Source organism: Solanum lycopersicum, chromosome 6 (genome assembly GCF_036512215.1).
Source record: "Solanum lycopersicum chromosome 6, SLM_r2.1".
Taxonomy (NCBI): domain Eukaryota; kingdom Viridiplantae; phylum Streptophyta; class Magnoliopsida; order Solanales; family Solanaceae; genus Solanum; species Solanum lycopersicum.
Genome location: NC_090805.1, coordinates 11,742,999 through 11,753,830, shown reverse-complemented (window position 1 = coordinate 11,753,830; position 10,832 = coordinate 11,742,999). Strand labels below are relative to the sequence as shown.

Sequence of the window (10,832 nt, the reverse complement as noted above, 5' to 3'; positions counted from 1 at the left end):
GGTTAGAACACACTTGTACTATCTATGGGTGTATGCACAAATACACATAAGGCTACGCATGATAAAGGAAAGCTCTTCCTATAACAACATGTCATTTCTGGAAGGTGAAGTCACTAGACGTTCCTAAATTGTTAGTTGTAAATTTTGATATGAATATGGAATATTTTAATGCATTCAAAGAACAAAACTCTTCTTAAACGTGAACACAAGAAATTAGAATCATCAACATAATTTTAGAACAACAATAGCGAAGATTTTGAAATTTGCTATCCTCTAACCCGAGAGCTCACTTTTGACGCTTAGTTTATTTTTCAGTCTTTTTCTTCTTGTTGTTGGGTAACTAAATGATATCGTTTGGTCCTATGTTTCACTTACAAATGCAATGATTCATTGTAGTCCCATACCTACAAGAATCAAGTAAGTAATCCAAAGGACTAAGGAAATGATTTAACTTCAAATTGGGCATGATATCTTATTAAGCCAATCTTTATTGGCTAAGCCTATCATTGTATTATTGGCCTATTATAAGAAATCATTATAATACAATCTTATTTTGCTATGATATTTTGCCAATTATATAAAATCATTATAAGCCAATCTTATTTGGCTTGATCATTTTCATAACATGAGGATTCATTATTGTCTATGACCTTTACTTATTTGAAACTTCATTTTTAACAACATTGGCATTCATAGCTCTTACTTTATTAGTTCGCCTTGAGCCTTCATATCTTCTTTCTTGTTATTTACTTAAGGAAGTCTGAAGCATTAAGATCATGTGAAACTACATGAAATCCAGTGTCTACCCCTCACCGAAAAGAGGTGATTCACCTATCAAATTGAATTCTAGATCATGCGAGTTAACATGAAATCCATGGTCTGTCCCACATCAGAAAGAGGTGATCACAGGCAAAAGTGAATCAATCTCAAGTGTTTAACCCACACAGAAAAGGGGTGGATTACGGCTAAAGTGAACCAAGAACATTTTTATAGCATTAAACTAACATAGATCATGTGATCTAAACATAAAATCTAGTGTATTACCCACACCGAGAAGAGGTGATCTCATCTGTCAAGGTGAGACCTAAACATACCTAGATCTCTAAGGTGGAATTCAAAGGATAGTAACCTTGTTGGATAGACATAGTTCGAAGACTAGGAGACATATGGAGACTACTTATCCACCTCGATGGTAGCGTCATCTCATGAGACTTACATGTGCTAGCACAAGCTCATTGCTAGTCTTACGATGCTATGATCACTTTCTTTATCTTCTTATCTTTTAGAGTTGAATCAAACATTATGGAAGCTTTCTTCTAGATTGAGGTTTACTTACTCTATTGATGACTTTTCATCCCTTTCTTTACGTTGATGAAATGTGAATTCATCCTAACATAACATCTTTGGTGTTAATGAGACTTGTATCACGATTATTAACACCATCATATGTGAGTATCTTTAACATAGTTGTCTTATGTGTAAGTGAGACTGGTCTCACTTCCTTGACCACCTCATTCTTGTAAATTTCATGATTTAAAGACTCTTAATTTATTTATTACTCACCTTAACTAGTTTCATATCTTTTGGTAGATTTATACCATTCATTATGCACGTTATGAATTTTCTTCAACGTATTTTGTTATATTCATAGTTAACTTGAAAAGGGTATGTTGGGACTTGTCCCAAATCATTGGCATACCATTGGTTATGAATTCAACTTACATTGGTCATGCTTAGTTTAATTTAAATTAGCCATTAGACAATTCTATTACATATTTTGGAAATAATATTGTAGGCCAATTATTTGGCATAAGCCAAACCTTAACTAAACACTTGAACTTTTAAATTTTGATTAACATGTAAGAGCAATTCAATGCTTGGTTTGGTCCGGCTATGAATTTTTTTTTGCATTGTATATTCATTAACTAGCTTTGATTCTCTATGAAAGTGATAACTATTTATTAAATGCTATTGCGTTGTCAAGTTCGTGTGGATATGGTATGTGGGGACTTGTCCCATTCATTTGCAATACCCTATATTATTAGCTCATTGATGTAAATATTGGTATGACATAACATGATTTGGAAGCAATGTGATTAGACATATGTTATACTAGCCAATTTGTTGGCATAAACCAAACTTTCTAGTAAAAAACTTTCATTACGTTATCACTAACCACATCAATTATTTTCATGAATGTTATGTAGTGATTCCGCAAGATGAACCAGTCGAAAACCTAACATTTTTATTGTAACAAGACTCCATAGATGATTCATTGTAACTTCATATTCTTGAAACACAAGTAAACATTATATCATTCCTTAATTCGTGTAACTAACCCTCAAATCATTCAAAACCAATCTATTGACCTCATTAATCATAAAAAAATCAAGAACTATAAAATAAAATAGCACCACATACGAACAATATGTTCAAGATTCCATCTATATACTTAAAGAATTGAAGACAAGGATAACTAGGAAGATGCACGTTCAACAATATCATTGGGAAACAACCCTAGTTTCGAAGTTCAAGAATTCAAAAGTTTTAAAAGTATCTTGGAAGAAAGAATTCTATGAGATAACACCCATACATTATGTATAATTACATTACGAAGATCACCTTTCACGAAACCTTGAAGAAAAACCTTGAAATCGCCTAACAGAAGTCGGGAGAAACTTTTCTGATTTCCTTTCTTTTGCTTGCTGATTTGCGTTGTGAAATTATTAGTGTTTGAACGTGTGTATATGTATTAGGAACCAACATTTACTCATTAAACTTAGGGTAATTAAGTTAATTAAATAAATTAATTAGGTAATTATTAAAAAGCCCCTACTAGATTGACTAGAAATAGTAAAACATAACACTTAGTCAAACCTGAAATTTTTCCTAAAGATTTCCTTTTGACCATTTTAATTAATTAATTAAATGGATAATTTAATTAATTAAGAGACCTAGGTAAATTACTAAAGTACCCCTAAGTCATTGGAACCATAATCAACCCTTTTCGACCATCCTAGGTTAAGAACTAGGATGTTTCTTAAGTTATACTAGGTTTATGTAAGGATTTCGGTTTGAACCCTTTAATTTAATTAATTAAGTTTTTAATTTAATGAATTTTATCACATAGTATAATTACTAAATTACCCTCAAGTTGTTACGAACATAACTAACTCTTTAAACCATCCTAGGTTAGGTACTTGGTTGTCTTTTTCTTGTCTTAACCGAAATCTGGAAATTACTTTGTGATTTCGGTTTTGTCCTTTTAAATTAATTAATTAATCTTCTAAATTAATTAATTAAATCACCTAGTTTAATTACTAAAGTATCCCTAAGTTTTTAGGACCATAACCAACCCTCTGGACCATCCTAGGTTAGGTACTACGATGTTTCTTTAACTAGTTACTAGGTCAGTGTAAGGATTTCATTTTGACAAAATAAATTAGTTAATAAAATTTCTTATTTAATTAATTTGTCACGATCCAAATCCAGGCCGCGACTGGCACCCACACTTACCCTCCTATGTGAGCGAACCAACCAATCTAAACCTTAACATTTCAATATAATATAAACAGAAAGTAATGCGGAAGACTTAAACTCATAAATAAAATCAATAACTATTATTATCCCCAAAATCTGGAAGTCATCATCACAAGAACATCTACGATCAAATGACTAAACTAAGAGTATTCTAAAAGCTAAAAATACATAAGAAGCTAGTCCATGCCGGAAGTTCAAGGCATCAAGACTTGAAGAAGAAGATCCAGTCCAAGCTAGAAGCATTAGCTCACCCTGAATTTCCGATGTAGTAAGACTGGCTTGAATTGCTGTTGAGTTGAAGACGATGACACATTTGCTGCACTCCACAAATAAACAAGAAGAAAACATAAAAGTAGGGGTCAGTACAAAACACGAGTACTGAGTAGATATCATCGGCCAACTAAAAATAGAAAACAATATATACCAAGTAATATCATAAAATAAACTATGATACTCAACATGTAGCAACAACAAGTACAATATCATTAACAATTACCGTCACGTTCACACATGAGGACTCAAGCCTCAATACCATACTCATTTAGGAATCATGTTCATTAGATTGAATATATTAACATCTTTCAAGATTCATGATCTTTATTTCTCTTGTGTCGGTACATGACACTCCGCTCCCTCATATTCATTAATCCTCTTGTGTCGGTACGTGACACTCCGATCCCCTAAATCTACGTGTCGGTTCGTGACACCCGATCCCCTAATTCTATGTGTCGGTTCGTGACACCCCATCCCCTAAATCTACGTGTCGGTTCATGACACCTGATCCCCTAAATCTACGTGTCGGTTCGTGACACCCGATCCCCTAAATCTACGTGTCGGTTCGTGACACCTGATCCCCTAATTCTACGTGTCGGTTCGTGACACCTGATCCCCTAATTCTACGTGTCGGTTCGTGACACCCAATCCCCTAATCTCATTGTATCAACTCATCAAGCCTTTTCCCTTACCAAGGCATCATCAATCTCATTACTTTAGTTCATCAAGACTTCTCCCTTACCAAGGCATCCTCATTAAAAAGAGAGTAGGTTTTTATCAAGATTTGGGATTCAATAACTTCATCATGCTTAATATAATCACAATTATATAATCACGTTCATGCATGCATACAATTAAGCACAGAGCAGGGTTTACAATACTATCAATACATATCATTCGCTATTAAGAGTTTACTATGAAAGCATAAAAAACCATAACCTACCTACACCGAAGATTAGTGATTCAAGCAAGCAATTTTCTCAAGATCTTGGCTATCCTCTTCGTTTTCTCCCTCTCTCGATCGTTTCTCTCTTTCTCCTCTGTTCTTTCTATTCTATTCTTATTCAAACCCTCCTTCTTTTACCCTAATTAACATGTAATTAAGTGTAAAAGATGACAATAATAACCCACAATTTAACTCAAGGTTACCTCTTTTATTCCTCAAGAAATTGAGTTATTAATATAGACCCACAAAATATATAATTATAACTGGAATAGTCCAAAACGCCCCTTTAAAACTTAACCAGAAATCCGACTCCGACTGGGATTACGCAACCTGTGACGGCCCGTCGCGCCTGTGACGGCCCGTCGCGCCTGTGACGGCCCGTCGCGCCTGCGACGGTCCGTCATGCAGGTTCGTCAGAGACTCGATTTCCTTAAGGAGTCTGTGACGGCCCGTCATACCTATGACGGTCCGTCCTGCACTTCCGTCACAACGTTCAGAGAATCGTTCCCTGTACCAAATTCTCAAGAGTTGAAGTGTTTTGAAACGGTGGATCACGACGGTTCATCGTGCCTATGACGGTCCGTCCTGCAGGTCCGTCACAGAGTTCAGAGAGTCGATTTCAGCACCCAAATTTCAGAATTTCTAAGTGTTTTGGGACGAGACACCCTCGATGGTCCATCGTGCCCATGACGTTCCGTCGTGGGTTCCGTCGTCTCAGCCTGTTTTTCCAGAAATAAAATCTGCTGCTCAAAACGACTAAACAGGTCGTTACATTAGATACCAATTTACCCATCGTTCGTCCCCAAACGATCACAAGAAGGAGAATAAGGGCGAAAAGGAGTACCTGAATCTGTGGAAAGCTGTCGATATCTTTCTCGCATATCAACCTCCTTCTATCAAGTGGCTTCTTCAACGGGTCGATTCTTCCATTGAACTTTGATGGATGCAATCTCCCTTGATCTCAACTTGCGAATTTCTCTATCTAGAATAGCTATAGGCTCCTCCTCATAGGACAAATTCCCATCAAGCAAAACTGAATCCCAACGGATGATGTAGTTTCCATCCCCATGGTATCTTTTCAACATCGACACATGCAATACCGGATGCACTCCGGATAGCCCTGAAGGAAAGGCTAACTCATAAGACACCTCTCCTACTCGCTTAAGTACTTCAAATGGACCAATATACCTTGGGCTAAGTTTACCTCGCTTACCAAACCGCATCACCCCTTTCATTGGCGAAACCTTCAACAAGACTTGTTCACCCTCCATAAACTCCAAGTCTCTAACCTTTCGATCTGCATACTCCTTCTGTCTACTTTGCGCCGTTAGAAGCTTTTCTTGAATAGATTTCACTTTATCTAACGATTCCCTCAGAAGGTCAGTACCCCAAGGTCTAACCTCAAATGCATCAAACCACCCAATGGGAGACCTACATCTTCTCCCATATAGTGCCTCAAATGGGTCCATATCAATGCTTGAGTGATAGCTATTATTGTATGAAAATTCCGCTAAGGGTAAGAAGCTATCCCAATGGCCACCAAATTCTATCACACACGCACGAAGCATATCCTCCAACACTTGAATCGTTCGCTCAGACTGACCATCTGTCTGAGGATGGAACGCAGTACTAAGGTCCAACCTAGTACCCAATTCCGTATGCAATGTTTTCCAAAACTTAGAAGTAAACTGCGTACCTCTATCTGATATGATGGATAGTGGAACCCCATGCAATCGAATGATTTCTAAGATATAGATCTTGGCTAACATCTCGGCATTGTAAGTCACCTTAACTGGAATAAAATGAGCAGACTTAGTTAACCTATCAACAATCACCCAAATAGGGTCATACCTACCCATTGACTTTGGAAGACCAACCACGAAATCCATTGCGATTCTCTCCCATTTCCATTCCGGAATGGGCATTCTCTGAAGTGTTCCTCCGGGCCTTTGGTGTTCATACTTTACTTGTTGACAGTTTGGACATTTGGCAATAAAATCCACAATATCACGCTTCATTCTACTCCACCAAAAGTGTTGCTTTAGGTCACGGTACATCTTGGTTGCACCCGGATGTATCGAATACCTTGAACTATGAGCCTCTGTCAGAATAGTGTTGATCAAATCATCAACACGGGGCACACATACCCTTCCTTTGATTCTCAAAACACCTTCCTCATCGATTTGTGCTTCCTTAGCCTCTCCTCGCAATACCTTATCTTGGATTCTTCTTAGTTTCTCATCATCAAACTGTTTTCCCTTAATCTTGTCAAGAAAGGAAGATCTTGCCTCCACACAAGCCATCAATCCTCCCTTCTCATTTACATCTAATCTCATCAAGTCGTTAGCTAGAGTTTTAACCTCTCTAGCTAATGGGCGTCTAGAGGCTTGCAAGCGAGCTAGACTTCCCATGCTTCCCGCCTTTCTACTTAAAGCATCCACTACAACATTCGCCTTCCCCGGATGATACAAAATGGTGATGTCGTAGTCCTTCAGTAGTTCCATCCATCTTCTCTGTCTCAAGTTCAAATCTTTCTGAGTAAAGACATACTATAGGCTACGATGATCCGTATAGACCTCACACTTAACCCCATATAAATAGTGTCTCCATTGCATTAATGCAAACACTACCGCGGCCAATTCCAAATCATGAGTTGGGTAGTTACGTTCATGCACTTTTAATTGCCTTGAAGCATAAGCAATCACGTTCTTCTCTTGCATTAGCACTGCACCCAAACCAGAATAGGATGCATCACAATAAACAATGAAATTCTTACCCTCCAATGGCAAGGTGAGAATTGGTGAGGTAGTCAACAAAGTCTTGAGCTTCTGAAAGCTTTCCTCACACTCATCCGACCATACAAATGGAACATTTTCCTTAGTCAAGTTCGTCAGTTGGGAAGCAATAGAAGAGAATCCCTTGACAAATCGGCGGTAGTAGCTAGCTAACCCAACAAAGCTCCTTATTTCCGACACATTAGTAGGTCTTACCCAATTCTTCACTGTCTCAATCTTAGAAGGATCCACCATCACTCCATCCTTGGAAACCACGTGCCCCAAGAAGGACACTGCATCTAGCCAAAACTCACACTTAGAGAACTTGGCATAAAGCTTTTTCTCCCTCAACATTTCCAATACAATTCTCAAGTGCTCCTCATGTTCCTCCTTACTTTTAGAGTATATTAGTATATCATCAATAAATACGATCACAAAGAGATCCAAATATGGTTTAAAAATCCTGTTCATCAAACTCATGAACGCAGCATGGGCATTCGTAAGACCAAAAGACATCACTACAAATTCGTAATGCCCATACCATGTTCGAAAAGCAGTCTTTGGCAGATCCGTTGCCCGTATTTTCAATTGATGATAACCGGATCTCAAGTCAATCTTAGAGAAGACACAAGCACCTTGTAACTGATCGAACAAGTCATCAATGCGAGGAAGAGGATACTTGTTCTTTATGGTTACCTTGTTCAACTACCGGTAGTCTATGCACATCCGAAAACTCCCATCCTTCTTCTTTACAAACAAAACTGGAGCACCCCAAGGAGATGCACTTGGTCTAATAAAGCCTTTGTTTAACAACTCTTGAAGTTGGGCTTTTAACTCTCTTAACTCCGCGGGAGCCATTCTATAAGGGGGTATAGAAATGGGGCGAGTACCCGATTCAAGGTCAATACAGAAATCAATATCCCTATCTGGTGGCATACCAGGAAGATCTGCTGGGAACACATCCAGAAACTCACGGACCACCGAAACCGACTCAATTGAAGGTACTTGGGTAGTGTCATCCTTGAGATGTGCCAAGAAAGCTAAACACCCTTTACTAACCATTTTCTTAGCACGAAGAAAGGAGATGATACGCACCGGATTGGAAGTGTAGTCACCCTCCCAAACTAACGGATCTGTCCCAGGCTTGGTTAACGTCACCGTTTTAGCATTACAATCCAAGATTGCAAATTGCGTAGAAAGCCAAGTCATACCCAGAATTACATCAAAATCATCCATTTCTAAGATAACCAAATGTACATAAGTGTTGCTCCCCATAAAGTTCACCAAACAAGACCTATATACCTTTTCAACTACCACAGACTCACCCACCGGAGTAGAAACACGAATAGGCATATCAAGTAATTCACAATGTAAATTTAGACCATTAGCAAATGAGGAAGATACATAAGAAAATGTGGATCCAGGATAAAACAATACAGAAGCCATGCAATCAAAAACCAGAAGATTACCTGTGATGACAGCATCAGATGCCTCCGCTTCAGACCGCCCAGGGAAAGCGTAACAATGGGCCCTATTGTTTGTCTGTCCATTGCCCCTACCATGTTGTGATGTAGCGGCTCCAGTTTGCCCACTACCTCGGCCATTTTGGGGACCACCATTACCTCGACCACCACGTCCTCCAGAATAACGGCCTCTACCATGACCATCTCTACCTCTAGCCATTGGGGTTCTATAACTCTGTTTTGGACAATTTCTCCTAATATGTCCAAACTCCCCACATCCATAACACTCTCTAGAGTCAAGCATAGGTCTCTCAGAGAATTGTTGACCGGTCTGAGGTTGACCCCCAACTACAGTCTGTAGTGAAGACTAAATGGGTCGAACTGAGTAACCTCCGGAACCCTGTCCTCTAGAGTAAGAACCATTAAACTCACCTCCCTTTCGAAACCTCTTTGATGTCGACGCCATGGTGAATTCATCTGGCTTCACTCCTTCCACCTCTACCACGAAATCTACCACTTCTTGGAAGGATTTTGCCGTAGCCTCTACCTGTAAGGCTGAAATCCGCAACTCTGACCTCAACCCCTTCACAAAACGACGAATCCGCTCTTGTGGACTGAAACAAAGTTGGGTGGCATATCTGGATAGTGCACGAAACTTAGCCTCATATGCATTGACCGATATCCTGTCTTGCTCTAGGCTCAAGAACTCATCCCTTTTCCTATCCCTCAATGTCCGAGGGATATACTTCTCCATAAACAAGCTAGAGAATGACGCCCAAGTCATAGGTGGTGCCTCTGTTGGTTGACACTCAACATGTGACCGCCACCACATTTTGGCGTTCCCTTGAAACTAATAACTCAGGAACTCAACACCAAACCGTTCTACAATACCGATCTTGTGTAGTAGCTCATGACAGTCAACCAGAAAATCGTAAGCATCCTTAGATTCACCACCCTTGAAGACTGGAGGTTTAAATTTCAAGAACTTACTGAAAAGTTCATGCTGATCATTTGTCATGATAGGCCCAGTAGTCAGACGTGGAAACGATGAGACATCCATATGAGGAGCCATAGTGGCTGCATGTTGTACCCCTGAAACCGGAGGTGTTGGTGCAGACAACATTGGAGGTTCCTGACCTTGATCAGACAACCCACTGAGATAGGCGAGAACCTGATTGATCATCTCTGGGGTAGGTTGGGGTGGCGATCCCTCATTCTGCACTTGTTCATTTTCCCCATCCTCCCCTTCTCTTATTACTTCCTCAGTCGGTGGAGGAGTCACTGCCCTAGTATCAGATGGGCTAGGTGCTCGCTCTCTTTCCCTAGAGGACGTCCTCCCACGACCTCTACCACGGCCTCTTGCTGCTGCTCTTCCTCGAGCTACAGCCCCAGTGGTTGGCTCAGACGCACCCTGTCCCACCGGTGCTGGTGTTGGTGTTGGCGTAGTCGTTGCTCTAGATCTAACCATCTCCGAAAGAGAGTGAAGATGGTCAGATACCAATTTGTATCACCTAGATACCAATTGGATTCAAGTAGTAGCACGAAAGAAAGAAAGAAAGAATGGAATTTTCCTAATGTCTTGTACCCTCTCAAAGAAAAGTAAAGGCGTCCCCCTACCGTTCCTTAAGACTCTACTAGACTCGTTCTTGTGTGATGAGACCAACGAACCTAATGCTCTGATACCAAGTTTGTCACGACCCAAATCCGGGCCGCGACTGGCAACCACACTTACCCTCCTATGTCAGCGAACCAACCAATCTAAACCTTAACATTTCAATATAATATAAACAGAAAGTAATGCGGAAGACTTAAACTCATAAATAAAATCAGTAACTA

At 39.5% G+C, this 10,832-nt stretch overlaps 1 pseudogene; it reads right to left on the bottom strand.

Moving 5' to 3' along the window:
* Positions 1-5,544: 5,544 nt before the first annotated feature.
* Positions 5,545-10,464, bottom strand: LOC138349230 (uncharacterized; annotated as a pseudogene).
* Positions 10,465-10,832: the final 368 nt, after the last annotated feature.